The sequence below is a fragment of the Eptatretus burgeri genome, chromosome 2 (assembly GCF_056783735.1).
Source record: "Eptatretus burgeri isolate ZD-2024b chromosome 2, Ebu_testis_v1, whole genome shotgun sequence".
Taxonomy (NCBI): Eukaryota; Metazoa; Chordata; class Myxini; order Myxiniformes; family Myxinidae; genus Eptatretus; species Eptatretus burgeri.
Window position 1 is genome coordinate 132,645,882 of NC_140962.1, and position 13,646 is coordinate 132,659,527.

General features: G+C 46.6%; 2 long non-coding RNA genes across 2 annotated transcripts in view; one reads left to right on the forward strand and one right to left on the reverse strand.

The window, feature by feature from the left end:
- Positions 1-13,646, forward strand: part of LOC147033175 (uncharacterized) — a 388,661-nt gene that overhangs the window by 344,748 nt on the left and 30,267 nt on the right. The window lies entirely within an intron of this gene.
- Positions 1-13,646, reverse strand: part of LOC147033187 (uncharacterized) — a 57,555-nt gene that overhangs the window by 8,959 nt on the left and 34,950 nt on the right. The window lies entirely within an intron of this gene.

Genomic DNA, 13,646 nt, shown 5'->3' on the forward strand with positions numbered 1-13,646 from the left:
CACATTTGTCGCAGGTGCGGACCACCACACCCCCAGCACCCCTGGAAATCCACCTCGCTCCCGGTGCGACCGTGCTGCGGTGCGCGTCCTCGTCCTGCACCGCCAGACGCGCGTGCGACCTGCGGCACCTGGGTCATCGCGCGGACCCCGGGCTGCGCGACCTGTGGCGCCTGGGTCATCGCGTGAACTCCGGGATGTGCGACCTGTGGCACCTGGGTCACCGCGTGGACCTCGGGATCAGCCGACATGCCCCAGCTGGAGCTACTCATTACGTCCTGGCCAGCGATGGTGCGGACATCCGTGAGTGTCTGCTCGACAGACGAAGCAGTCCCGACCGCCGAGTCGAATGTGACGTCGGTCAACCGCAGGATGGCTGCTACCATCTTCGCGTCTCGCAGACCAGAAATGAAATGATCTCTGAGTCGTGCCGGACGCTCCTCTGCCGTCAACTTGCAAGGCACGGCCGAATGCTTCACCCGTGCTACGAAGTCTGCAACGCGCTCCTCGCCACCCTTCGCGAGGTGATCGAACTGGAACCGCGCGAGCTGCAACGACTTCTCTGGCGCCAAGTGGGTCTTCATTTTCGCCACGATGTCCTGAAACGATAGCCCGTCATCACTGGGCTTATCTGGAGCCACCAAATCACTCAGCAGCCGGTAGTGCTCCGTTGATAGCGAGGCGAGCAAGATCGACTTGCGTTTTTCTTCATCATCTACATCATTCGCGCGGAAGTAGCAACCCAATTGTTCAGAAAACAACTCGAAGTCATCTCCCCCGAAAACGGGCACGCGCCCGTGCGCCGTGCCCCGACCTTCTGCCATGCTCGTGCTGGCGAGACCCTTGGCTCCGTAGCCTGGAACCGCACGGGTTATTCGCTGCCGCCCTGCACACGCCGATCCGAAGATCCTCGTCGCCAACTGTAGTGTCGTGTAGAAGATGCTTAGCAGGCAGACACGAGCGGGGGATCAGTCGAGCCCGGCTGTGGGGTACAAGCGTGAGCGCGGGCGTACTTTGCCCGCGGCTCTCCTTTATTACGTACTCAACACACTCACGAGCCGTGGCACTACTACGACGCCTCAGGCGGCGCGCACTCCTTATATTCCTGGCAGACACGATGCTCACGACGACCACTCCCCCCATCATCATCCCCCCACCCCGCAGGCCCGCAGGCTATACCACACATTGTTCCTCTCGTTCTTCCCTCTCCAATCTCCTTGTGTCCTTCAATCTCCTGATTTCTCCTTCCTGCTTCATTCCTTGCTCCTTCAACTTCTCCTCGTATTCCAACCTATTTTTTTCCTTTTGTCGTTCAGTTTCAAATTCATACTCTTTCAGTTTTTGATTCCACTGTCTCTCTTGTTCCTCGTTCTGCAATCTCATTGTTTCCTTCAATTGACGGATTTCTTTCTCCTGTCTCATTCCTTGTTCTTTGTATTTCCTATTCCACTGTCTTCCTTGTTCCTCATTCTGCAATCTCGTTATTTCTTTCAGTTGGCTGACTTCCTTCTCCTGTCTTATTTGTTCTTCCTTCATTACTCTTTTTTGCATCTCATTCTGCAATCTCGTGGTTTCCTTCAGTTGGCTGATTTCCTTCTCCTGTCTCATTCCTTGTTCTTTCAGTACTCTTTCTTGTTCCTCATTCTGCAATCTCGTTATTTCTTTCAGTTGGCTGACTTCCTTCTCCTGTCTGATTCGTTCTTCCATCATTACTCTTTCTTGCATCTCATTCTGCAATCTCGTGGTTTCCTTCAGTTGGCTGATTTCCTTCTCCTGTCTCATTCCTTGTTCTTTCAGTACTCTTTCTTGTTCCTCATTCTTTAATCTGCCCTTCGCTTCCAGCTGTTCGATCTGTACAGTGTGGTTCCTTAACGTTTCATTCTCTGTTGTCGTTCTTTCTTCTCTCACCATCCTCAACTCGTTTTGTAATTCCCTCTCTTTGTTTTGGTGTTTCTGTAACTCAGAAGCTTTCTTTTCCAATTCCTTTCTCATCTCCACACACTCCGACTTTGCTTTGGCTTCTAATTGTTCAATCTGCTCAGTGTGGTTCCTTAACGTTTCATTCTCTGTTCTCTTCCTTTCCTCTTTTAACATCCTCAGTTCGTCTTGTAATCCTCTTTCTTTGTTTTCGTGTTTCAGTATCTCAGAAGTTTTTGTTTGTAATTCCTCCCTCAATTTGCATGCTTCTTCACTCATTTCATCTCTTCTTTCCACCGCTTCCCTCCTCAATTCGTCCCTTTTTTTACTGTATTCATTTAGTTTTTTCTGCCATTCCTTTCCCATTCTTATCTCCCCTTCCAGGATTTCTCTTTTAAACTGGCTTGCTCTTACCTCTCGCTTCAGTAGTTCCAATTCCCCATCTTGTTTGCGTTTTTCCTTTTCGAGCTTTGTTTTCCTTTCTCCTTCCTCCCTCAATTCTCCCTGCAGTTCTTCGAACTGTTCTGACTTTTCCAGCAATTCCTCCGCCCTTTCCTCGAGCTGTCTCTCTCCTCTTTTTATCTTCCATTCTAGGCTTTCTCTTTCCTGATTGCCTGTTCTTATCTCTTCCTTCAATTGTTCCAACTCCCCATCGTGTTCACATTTTTTCTCTTCCAACTGTATTTCCCTCACTCTCCCCTCCAGTTCTTTGAACCGCCTTGCTTCCTCCAATAATTTTTCCATTAATTGTTTTACTTCCAAGTCGTGCTCCTTTTGTTTCTTTTCAAGCTCGGTTTTCCATTCTTCCTCCCATTGTTTCCTTTCCTGGGAGATACCAATCTGCTATTCCTCTATTCTTTTGTTCAGTTTGCTCTTCGCATATTCCAACTGACGGGTATAAAACACTACCAAATTCTTTTTCCCACATAATTTGTCGACTCTATTGGCCAAGTCATGTTTTTGCCACCGAATTCGTTCCAGTAAATCGTCCAATCGCTGTGTCCCCCCTACACTTAATTTTTCTGAAGCGCGTCTGCGTGCCGTTGTGACTCGTCCACTCCACGTTGCACCTCCTCGATATATTCTTCATAACGCTTCACCTTTTCCAAGACATCCCCCAATTGTGCCTGAAGCCTGCCAATGCTCGCATAGTCATCCTGCCACGCCTGCCATGGCACATGCCGTGACCACGTGCCTTGAACCGGTGACTGGGAGCTCACGCCTCGTGCTGTGCCATTAATATCAGCCCGCTCCGTGCTGCGCTGAGGTGCGATTGCGCTGCTATTGTGCGACTCCGTTTGCCAGCAAAGTTCATCCTCAAGCCGCTCCCACTGACCAAAGTTAGTGGTGGGGTTATAATTATAAAAAGAACCGACCTGGGCCATGGATCCTACATGACGACACATACCTAATACCCCCGGCTCCCGCTCGCCTTGAGACGCCATCTTATTTCTCGTAAAGGGTTAATTTGAATCGCTCGTAATTTGGAGGGAATCGGGGGTCGCTCCTCTCACCCCTGGACCGATTCCCGTGAATTTAGCTGGAGACAGGAGAGCCCGTTTTCCCGCTCTCCGATACCAGTGCCGCGAGGAGGGGGATGAGTTTGTGTCCCACTCCTGACAACAGTGTTGCTGATTCGCGCCCGCCAGCGTGCGAGCGGCCACGTAACTCGAATCGCGGCACGTCGCCCACCGGACGGACAATCCCGTCGTGACCCTCTCGGACTAACGCCGGGAACTAGTCACGGGTGGGCCTTTCGGCCTCACCACGATCGTGCCAATCGGCCCCCCGCGTGGGATAGGGTTGCTCGCCAAATTCGACCTACCTAAGTACCCACACGGAGGGTAGACCGGGCGATCGCGCCTCGCCGCAGGTCGGCTTCGGACACGGGCCACTTTAAGCGACCCGTTCCGTACTATCAGGATAACCGAGCGGTATTATCATCAACCTCGACGGTTCGATTAATTATTGGGCGTATTTAGCCCACGACCAACCCTTTACGTGAAGTAAGATGGAGATTCAATAAAAGAAAAGACGAAGCGAAACGGGAAAAATAGTTCAACATAAAGCACATTTATTCCGCGGCAAACGGAAAGCACACATATACAATTACACCAAAAGCAAATGTAAAAGTAGAAGAAACACAACAATTATGCACCAAAAGCAATTGCAACAAAAGAAACACAATGCAGCTCTACTACCGACTACCGAGCACACGGCAACACTTATACAGTTTTACTTCACAGACGGCGCCGACAACACATATACTCAAAGCAAAAGAAAAAGGAAGGGCCACCCTCAACGATGAGGGGGGCAGACGGGCCTGGGGCCGAGACCGCGTCGAGCCTACCCATCTGGTGATGAGCCGCAAGATGGCGGCGGCGCCCCGACTCCGCGGGCCTCGCTGGCACTGCCTGGAATGGGGTGGGAACGGGGCCCCCTTCTCACACTATCTCAGCGCGGGGGGAAACAGGAGGGGGTTGTTGATGCTCGGGGGAATGAGGATATCTCGCTGGCTTGGGTCCCGCGATGAGCGACTCCACCGCGACCTCGGTCGCGTTACCGGCCTCCCCTCTCCGCAGCTCCCCGACTCTGACACGAGCGCCCTCTCGACTGCCTTCGCCGCCGCCACAACTCTCCAACTCTCCACCTCTCCCACTCTCCACTCTTCTCAACTCCATCCAACTGCGATTCAGAAACTCTTTTTCTCTCCCGATTCAGAAACTCCCTCAACAACTGCCTTTTCGGCGAGCGAACACGGCCCTTTATAGCCCCCGGGGCTTCGCTCCTTCACCTTCGACCCTTCACCTCTGGCTGGCTCCCCATTGGACAGAGGAAAAGTGGGCATGAATGATTCTTGATCTGATTTCTCGGAAAGGCTGGTGTTTTTGCACCCGCTGCTCGGTGCGCGCCCTGTACGAGTCCAGGATCGGTGCCCACAAGCGGCGCGGGAATGGCGGTGATGCGATGGTTGCGAGAGCGAGATGTGACGGCAAGGGTCGTGGCTGTTGTTGTGAAGCGGCGTTGCGGTTGGTGGTTGTTGTGTGATGGCTGTTGAGACGTGGTTAGTGGTGGTTGTGGTGGTAGTGTCGAGATCAGGGTCTGCAATCAAGCAATGACTACACCAATCGTCGTAGAGAAGAGGTTTAATGCGCATCAAAAGTGTATACACGAGAGTAGAAAGGCACAGAATACCTACAGTATACCAGCCCAGTCAAAACTCTGGCCCGCATGCAGTTTGGTTTACTTTATATATACTTTTCCTGCTCATCTGGTTTCATGATTTCCCCAACTTCCATCAGCTTTATATTTCCTTTCTAAGATATCGTTTTCTTTGAAAGTAACAACACCCCAGCAAATATTCCCTCCTGGCCTGACAAAGCATTTATCTTTTCACAAGCAAGAAGATCTGTTATTGATCAGGCAGATCTTTATCACAATATATATATTCGTCTCATTCTACTACAAGATGTTCCCTTTTGAACTATACCAAGACAGTGCTGATTTATGATTGGGCTTCTCTGAGCCCAAGGCTCAAAGAATGTTGTTACAAGGGCCAACAAGAAAGCCAGATGTTCAGCTGCACGACAAAGAGACAGAGACAGAGACAGAGAAAGAGACACAGACAGAGAGTGAGAGTGAGAGTGAGAGAGAGAGAGCCGACTGGCTTTGATTACCAACAGTCAAAAATGGTAGCTTACTGAGAGCATTTTAAATGCTTTGGCTTCCTCAATTAAATGCTACATTCAATTTTAAGAAAAGGTAAATCCTGTTAATTCGGCTGCTTTCATCTTGGGAGCTGTTCAACAGCTCCACATTTGCCCCTCTGTTACTTAGAAACATAGTGGAAAAGGAACACCACAATTATAATATTTTTTAGAGATGGGATCTTGATGGAGCGGCAAGGTGGTAAAAAGGGAGTCTCGTCCAGAAGTGACCCACTCTTCTGAGTAGCTCCAAGTGGGTCATTACGTCACGAAAGCTCCGCCCGCACTTTCTTGCTTCATAGAAAAGCCCCCTCCACCATCCCGACCGGCCCATCAAGACCCCACCCCTCTATAGAACAATGGATACATTTCCAACAATTATAACTTGAATATAAGTCATGAGGAAGCAAAAATTACCTTTCAAAAAACAACTTACACAAAAGATACATATATTTTCAACTAACTATGGTTCTTTATGACCAAGAATATAATTTTTATACACAACAAGTCAGAATTAGCAAACAAGAATATAATTTTTATACACAACAAGTAAGAATCTATATATATTGTGTTCTTTATGAACCAACAAAAAGAATATCAGCAAACAAGAATATAATTTTTATACACAACAAGTAAGAATCTATATATTGTGTTCTTTATGAACCAACAAAAAGAATATCAGCAAACAAGAATATAATTTTTATAAACAACAAGCAAGAATCTATATATTGTGTTCTTTATGAACCAACAAAAAATATCAGCAAACAAGAATATAATTTTATAAACTGCAAGCCAGAGTGAAAGAAAAATTTTAAAGAAAAGTCCCAACATTTTCCAACAAGGCAATGTTCAGATAACATTTCTTTCCATCTTCGTCATCGGTGTGAGCAAGTCGAGACACTCATCCAATGTGAGTGTAAGCAGTGGGTCAACAGTCCCATTAAGTTCACAGTACTTTTCAGGGTCTATGGGTTGGGGAGGAAAACCAGAGTGAATTATCGGGGAGGGTAGAGACGGCGGAGGTGTTGGCAGCGGTTTGACCACAGCAACCACAGCAGGCTTCCCCAGGACCGTCTCCGGTTTTGTTGTTTTCTTTGCTGTAGAAGAACAATGTCTCACGCACTCCCTGATTAGATTTTTAATACAAGTGATGACAACAATCACTGCTATGAAGATCATGAGCCCTATAAACACCCAATGGATTATTCAGGCTCCCCAACTCCTCAATATTCCCTTCAACCAAGATCCCATTGACCATCCCTTGTTAAAATCATGATATTTTGCACCTTCAGCTTTAATTTTTTCAGCCAAATTATCAATTTCTTCTGAATTATCTGGAATGTATGTGCAGCATTCCACACCTATAACCGCACACGTCCCTCCTTTTTCTCTGCTAAAAGCATATCCAGAGCGATGCGGTTTTGCATCACGGTTGTCCGTATAGCTACCAGCTCGGCACTCGTTTTGTGAAATCTTTCGCTGGTGGTATTAGCAAGCTTTTCCAAAGATGCTGCCAAATTGATAATTTCCCTTCAACTTTTGCCTGCTCCATAAAAGGGGAATGCAATCATGAAAAACCTCTCAACTTCTGAAATGGCTCTTTTCGATCTGACCTGTGGTACAAAGGGTGATTGGTCAGTGATCCGAGATCCTGGGTAGTATAAATCCCAAAAAACATGATCCCCTCCATCCCACTGGTAGCCATGAGTATGCCTTATACCCACACACAAAATATGTACCATTTAGGGGTGCCTAAGGTTCAAGCAGGTTATTTACTTCGATTTTTACAGGTATGGTTGTTCCATTAATTCACCCTATTATGGTCACCATTTCATCCCCATGTCTAGCATAATACTGGCATGTTGATTCTCCTAAATGGGTTCCCCCCCCTTGTCCTCTAACTAGACAAATCAATCCAATTTGTTTGTGCATGAGCTGAAAATGTGGGGGGTACTTTTCTAATCCCTCCCCCTTTTTCAATCCATCATAATTCGTTACTTTTATTGCTCTTGCCGGGTCCTGTCCCACAGCCTTTTGCTTAATAGTTCTGTACTTAGGGTAATACCAATGCTCATAGTTCGTGCAATTATAACCCCCCTTCTCCCAATTACTTTTTATTTCTATTATTCTACCTTTCACTGATGCCTTCTCTACTTTAGTTAAAACTGGTCTATCTTGTCTACGGACTATGTACCCACACATGTTCTCCCCCTGGAGTGGAACTGCAAACAAGGGTAATCCGTGTTTTCCCATATACGCCTTCCTAATGCAATTGATCCCAATGTTTACCTTTTTTCTTCCCTGTGCACCCTGTCACAACCCATTCCTTGTTTCCCCTACCATTGACCTACCAAACATTCTGATCTCTATGACATTCCCAAAATGTCCTCACTATCTGTTATTGTCCATATTATCACGATTATACACACGCTAATCAAACACTGCCACATCTGTCATAAACCTCCAGTAACATTCTTTCTCTTTTCGATTTCCTGTATCCTTTTGCAATGAGATGCGTGAATCCATGATTGGCTTACCTTTTCTTGACAGCTCCTTGGGTAACCAATAATACCTGAAAAAGTCCAGTCCACTGCATCTTTAGGACGTTCCTCCATTCGAACACCCTGTTGTCAAACTCTTTCACAATATTTATTCGCATCACAAGAGTTAATATTCATTTATACATGTCCATATATTTTACAGACATTCTACCAATAATTACATGTACTGTTTGGTCGTGCCCTTAAATTGGTGACCAGGATCCCAGAGCCCTGAGCTCAACTTTCATTTACCACTGAACGAACCCCAGAGGGCTACCTCAGCCAGTCACTCATTTAAGACTGGCAAAAAAAAAAATGAACATCAGTACACTGGTAATAGGGACACCACATCAGCAGCACAGTCATGCTCCAACCAGTGATGCACCCAACAGCCCAAAGGCAGCACACACCACAAACATTTGATAACACATAGCTGCTTCCAAAACTTTCGATTTTACAAATTTTCGATTTTCTCCCACCTCTGCAAGTTCTTGAGTGTAACATATTCTCAGCACCTCCTTCTACATCATCCCCTTTTGTTCGTGCAGCTCATTTTTATGAGCCAAAAGCGAGCAAAACCTTTTGCCCCAGGTAACCACTTTGTTGTGGGGGCTGGGTAACAGCAGCAAGCACGACCGCTAGAGGGAGCAGTAGAGTTAGTTCCACCGACCGCACCCTTCTTTCCCATTCATAAGTTGGTCGTCATCAGAGAGCGTACATAGCCCCACGGTCTACCATTATGACAATACAATGCACAGAGAGCCTTTCCAGGTACGGTGGCTGCTATGATATGAAAAACGCGTTTTTAAAATACCAACCGATGCTGACGTCAGAAGACAACAAATTCAGATCTCAACGTAAACAAAGATGTGAATTCTGCCTGCCCGAACCGACCCATGGGTTCACACCACTACCTTCACAACAGATGCATGTGCTCACCTGCACCCACCATTTGCTCACCCGCTGACCCAGATGATCCTGATGGTGCAATTATCCCAATCGCCCCTTGGCGTCCTGGTGTTGCAGACTCCCCTTGCAGACCCCTGTCTCCAGCATTGCCATCCATGTTTACCAGGTGCTCCTGGCCTACTCCCATCACCATGAGGGCCAATCATGACCACTTGGGCCCGGAGGTCCGATAGGACCTGAACCACCAACAGTTCCACTGCCTCCCGCTTCTCCAGGCGGTCCAGACAACCCAGTGGCTCCTTGGGCACCATCATGAAGCCCATAAGAAGCACATAAGGGCAGAGTCATTAGAATATAAAATAAATGGAAATTTATACACAAGCACCCATACAGGTGCTGCTTAAGGACTGGCCCCCACCAGACACACCCCCCCCCAAAAAAGGGACCCCGTTGGGTCGTTATTGATACTCCCCCCTCGGAGGGAAGGTGAGAAGCTTCCTTGGACCTTCCTGCCTCGTGCAATCCTTGACAATCCGGCTCGATGGTACTCGCACCTGCAACTCGATACCGCTGCAAGCACCAGGTAGTTAGGTAGCGTTGATTGCCAAATAACTCCCCCACAGGCGCTTGGCACGTATGCTCATCGGAAAGGCCGATGGTGGAAGGTAGTCAGGGAGGATGTCGTTGTTGTAGTTTTTTTTTGCTTCATATGTGCTCAATATATTACTATCGATTTACCTATTCTTGACTAGCCTACTTTGCGACATTAAATATCCTCTAATTTCCACAGTTCCCCTACATTGTGCCATCTGTACAGTATACACATATCAGGAATATGCTTTCACCCTCGGCTAGATTGCATACTGCAATTATCACAGAATCACTTTCCAAGATGTTATTCTCAGTGTACACTACATACCCTGACAGTTATGTCCAGTATCGGACATCTTTCGATTACCACATTTTACTCTAGCAGTGAGTCAACCAACACTGCCTAATCAGATATCATCCATTCATCCATTTGGACCACACTTCTACAAAGCATTTGGTGCTGCCCAAAATAAAATAAAGTATTTTCCTCTGTTCCCGGCTGAGTTGTGTATGTAATTATGTCCACAGCCACAGTTGCGATTTTAACTCATTCTTCATTCAAACATGTGATGGTAATTGTTTTTAAAATCTGCCAAATTCTCAATTATCTTTTACATGAGCCTAAAGTAAATCCCAACACACACTCCACACCTCACTTGCACGATTCGTATTTCCTCTTTCAAACCGTCAGAGCACACTGTCTATTGTTTTTGGCTCTTGGCGACTCCTGACTCTCAGTATCCCTGTTTCCTGAGGTTGACTCAGCCTGTCATTCCTCCCAGGTCGGTGAGATGATTTATTCCAATGTGTGTATCGGTGGAGGGACACTGCATCATTTGCACTAACACGTCCTTGTGACAATTGATACTAATCTGTCGCCACGTACTGCACACAACTGACGACTCGAGTCCCTACCCATGCCCATCCTAACAGCAGCTGTGCCCCTGCACGTTCGAGCAGCAGTTTTGTCGCTTAATGTTCAGGGTGCTTGCAATAACTTGCCTACTCTTCACAAAAAGCATCGTGGGATCTTTAATGTCCACGAACCGATGTTAGCAGATCTCGCAGTGCATGTGAAACACCAGGATGGCAGTTTAGAGCTGCATTGAGATTTGAACCGAGGATGCACAGCTCAAAGGGCAGCCATACCTCCAGACTCTTCGGAGGTGCAGGGGGCTGTAGGGGGTTGGCACATTGTGGAATTTACTCAGGTCCAGCACACAATGGTCTTGTCCATTTGCACATGTGTACTTGCAAACTTACAAGGCCAGGATGAAGTGGTTCGAAAATTTACACAGCACCCTCGGCACGGCCGATTTCAATGCGACCCAGATGTTGACCACACTCGTGCTTCGTGCTCCATCTCGCACACCGTACAGCCCTCCCTCCTTCGAGGGCTCCACACACGGCTTACTTCGTACATTCAACCACAGATGCCAACCACAATTGATTGTAAAACCGAGCTCCTCACAATAATGATGCAACCAACCGTGTTGATAATTTTCCTGCCTCACTCGGTTAAAAAATATATTTCTTTTCCAAATCCTCTCCCCGTATTCAGGCAAACTTCACGCAGCCCGACTCTCCCAAACAAAGATCGCGCACAGCCCGCACTTCACAGCAGGGCACCAACACATTTAGCACGATAACCGCTTTTATGGTCAATTTTAATCCAAATAATTTATCCTGACAGATCGAGGCTCATATAAGGACAACAAACATGCTCCTCTGTCCGCTTTCATACAAAAACTTGATCGCGCCAGGCAGAGGATTAATGCTCCGTGACAAGGTCCGCAATGGACGCGTGTTCAAAGACCACGAGTCATCTCCCCCAAAAACATTTCTTCAGCTTGCCTAATGTCTTTGTCCTGGTTCTTGGATGTCATTGTTTCATTCACCGACGAGTGAAGACACAGCACGCCTCTGGGCACAGCATGTGCACTTCGACACAGCTCGCCCCCACCTTTTATCCTACCCCTCCTTCCTTCGCACCTTGGTCCCGCGTCTCTCCCCATCCACATCCACAACAAACTGTGTACGCGTTCGACCCACACATTAAAACGTATACAAATTAATTTAAACACATTTCAAAACTATGTGACTCTATATAAAATTACCTTTTATTTATTTCCAACCGCGATTAAATAATTCCCAATTTAATTGGTGTTGTATGGACTCCTGGACTTGGAGATCACAATCAAGGCTTTATTCGGCACATCTGCCACAAATTTTCCCGTTGACTCGTTTTTGAGTCGTTAAAAAAAAAAAAAAAACTCTCAAAGAGGAACACGACCCCCACCTTTACCCTTCAGGCAAGACGCACACATTCCTCCACTTCACAATGGGGCATCCTTCCCTCTGTGGGTTATCATTCCCACCCACCTTCCATTTCCACACATCGTTTTCACGAGCAGCCAAGCTTCGTCTGCTGTTCTTTCAGAACTTCGCTTTAAATTTCCAATTATTATCACATCAGAACTAATCTCAATTCCTGTTCTTTTAATGGATATTTTACCGATTTTGAGTTTGCTGCACTGTAACCTTCCCTTCCGCCTGCGTTTTTCCGCCACCTCCTCACCGGGAAGGCAAAAGTCGTGGCCAGCGACCTCGTACCTTCCAGGTTTGGACACAACCTCGACGGATTAAGGAAACCCTCAGATGGGTAACCTGGTATTCTCTCTTGATTTCCTTGCTCCGTGCACTGCAGTTGCACGGGTGGGGCAAGGTGTTTTCTCAACTTATTCTTTTAATCTTAACACTTACAACTTTTCTTTTTCTTTTTCCAATATTATTTATTTGTCATGCTTCTTCCCTACACATCTTACAAGCTTCAAGTTTGGTTCGGGCTTATTCACAAATGCATATCTTAACGAATCTTTATTCTAGGAATGCATATGGGTACTTTTATATTCATTCATAGCATGATTCCAATTGATCACATTACCTTGGTCCATAATTTCCGTGACAGCTTTATTTTCCCACTTTCCCTGAATCATTTCTAGAGTATTCTTGGACTGGTCAGTGTTTTGCCTGGGGTGGTCTTGGGTTGGGTTGAGTGTCTTTCACACCTTTCCACGAACCCTCACACTCCCTTGCACACCTTGCACGTCCTCAATCTCCCACAGAAATACCTTGTCTCTTGGAGATTTCTCAGATTACCCTCCCGGGCTTATACCTTACAATCTCCCCTTTAGACACTGTTCTCCAGGGATTTCTTAGATGAGCCTGTAAGCATCAGCTGCAACCCCCCCTGCGAACACTTAACCCCCCGGGGTACCCTTCTTTTTGATGCGCACAAAGCTCTCTCTTTTCTCGTTCTTTTAAGATAAGTACAGATCACAAAGAGCAACGAACTTGTATGTCCCAGTGCGAGAAAAAGAGACAGTTCTTACCTTATCTTTAAGCCGGCCGGCTGCTGTCCTCTTTTTGTCTCACCAAGCAAGAAGTTCCCCTCTTTTGCTCTGTTTTTACCCCCTTGCCAACTACGCCAAAATGTCGAGATCAGGGTCTGCAATCAAGCAATGACTACACCAATCGTCGTAGAGAAGAGGTTTAATGCGCATCAAAAGTGTATACACGAGAGTAGAAAGGCACAGAATACCTACAGTATACCAGCCCAGTCAAAACTCTGGCCCGCATGCAGTTTGGTTTACTTTATATATACTTTTCCTGCTCATCTGGTTTCATGATTTCCCCAACTTCCATCAGCTTTATATTTCCTTTCTAAGATATCGTTTTCTTTGAAAGTAACAACACCCAACAAATCATCCCTCCTGGCCTGACAAAGCATTTATCTTTTCACAAGCAAGAAGATCTGTTATTGATCAGGCAGATCTTTATCACAATATATATATTCGTCTCATTCTACTACAAGATGTTCCCTTTTGAACTATACCAAGACAGTGCTGATTTATGATTGGGCTTCTCTGAGCCCAAGGCTCAAAGAATGTTGTTACAAGGGCCAACAAGAAAGCCAGATGTTCAG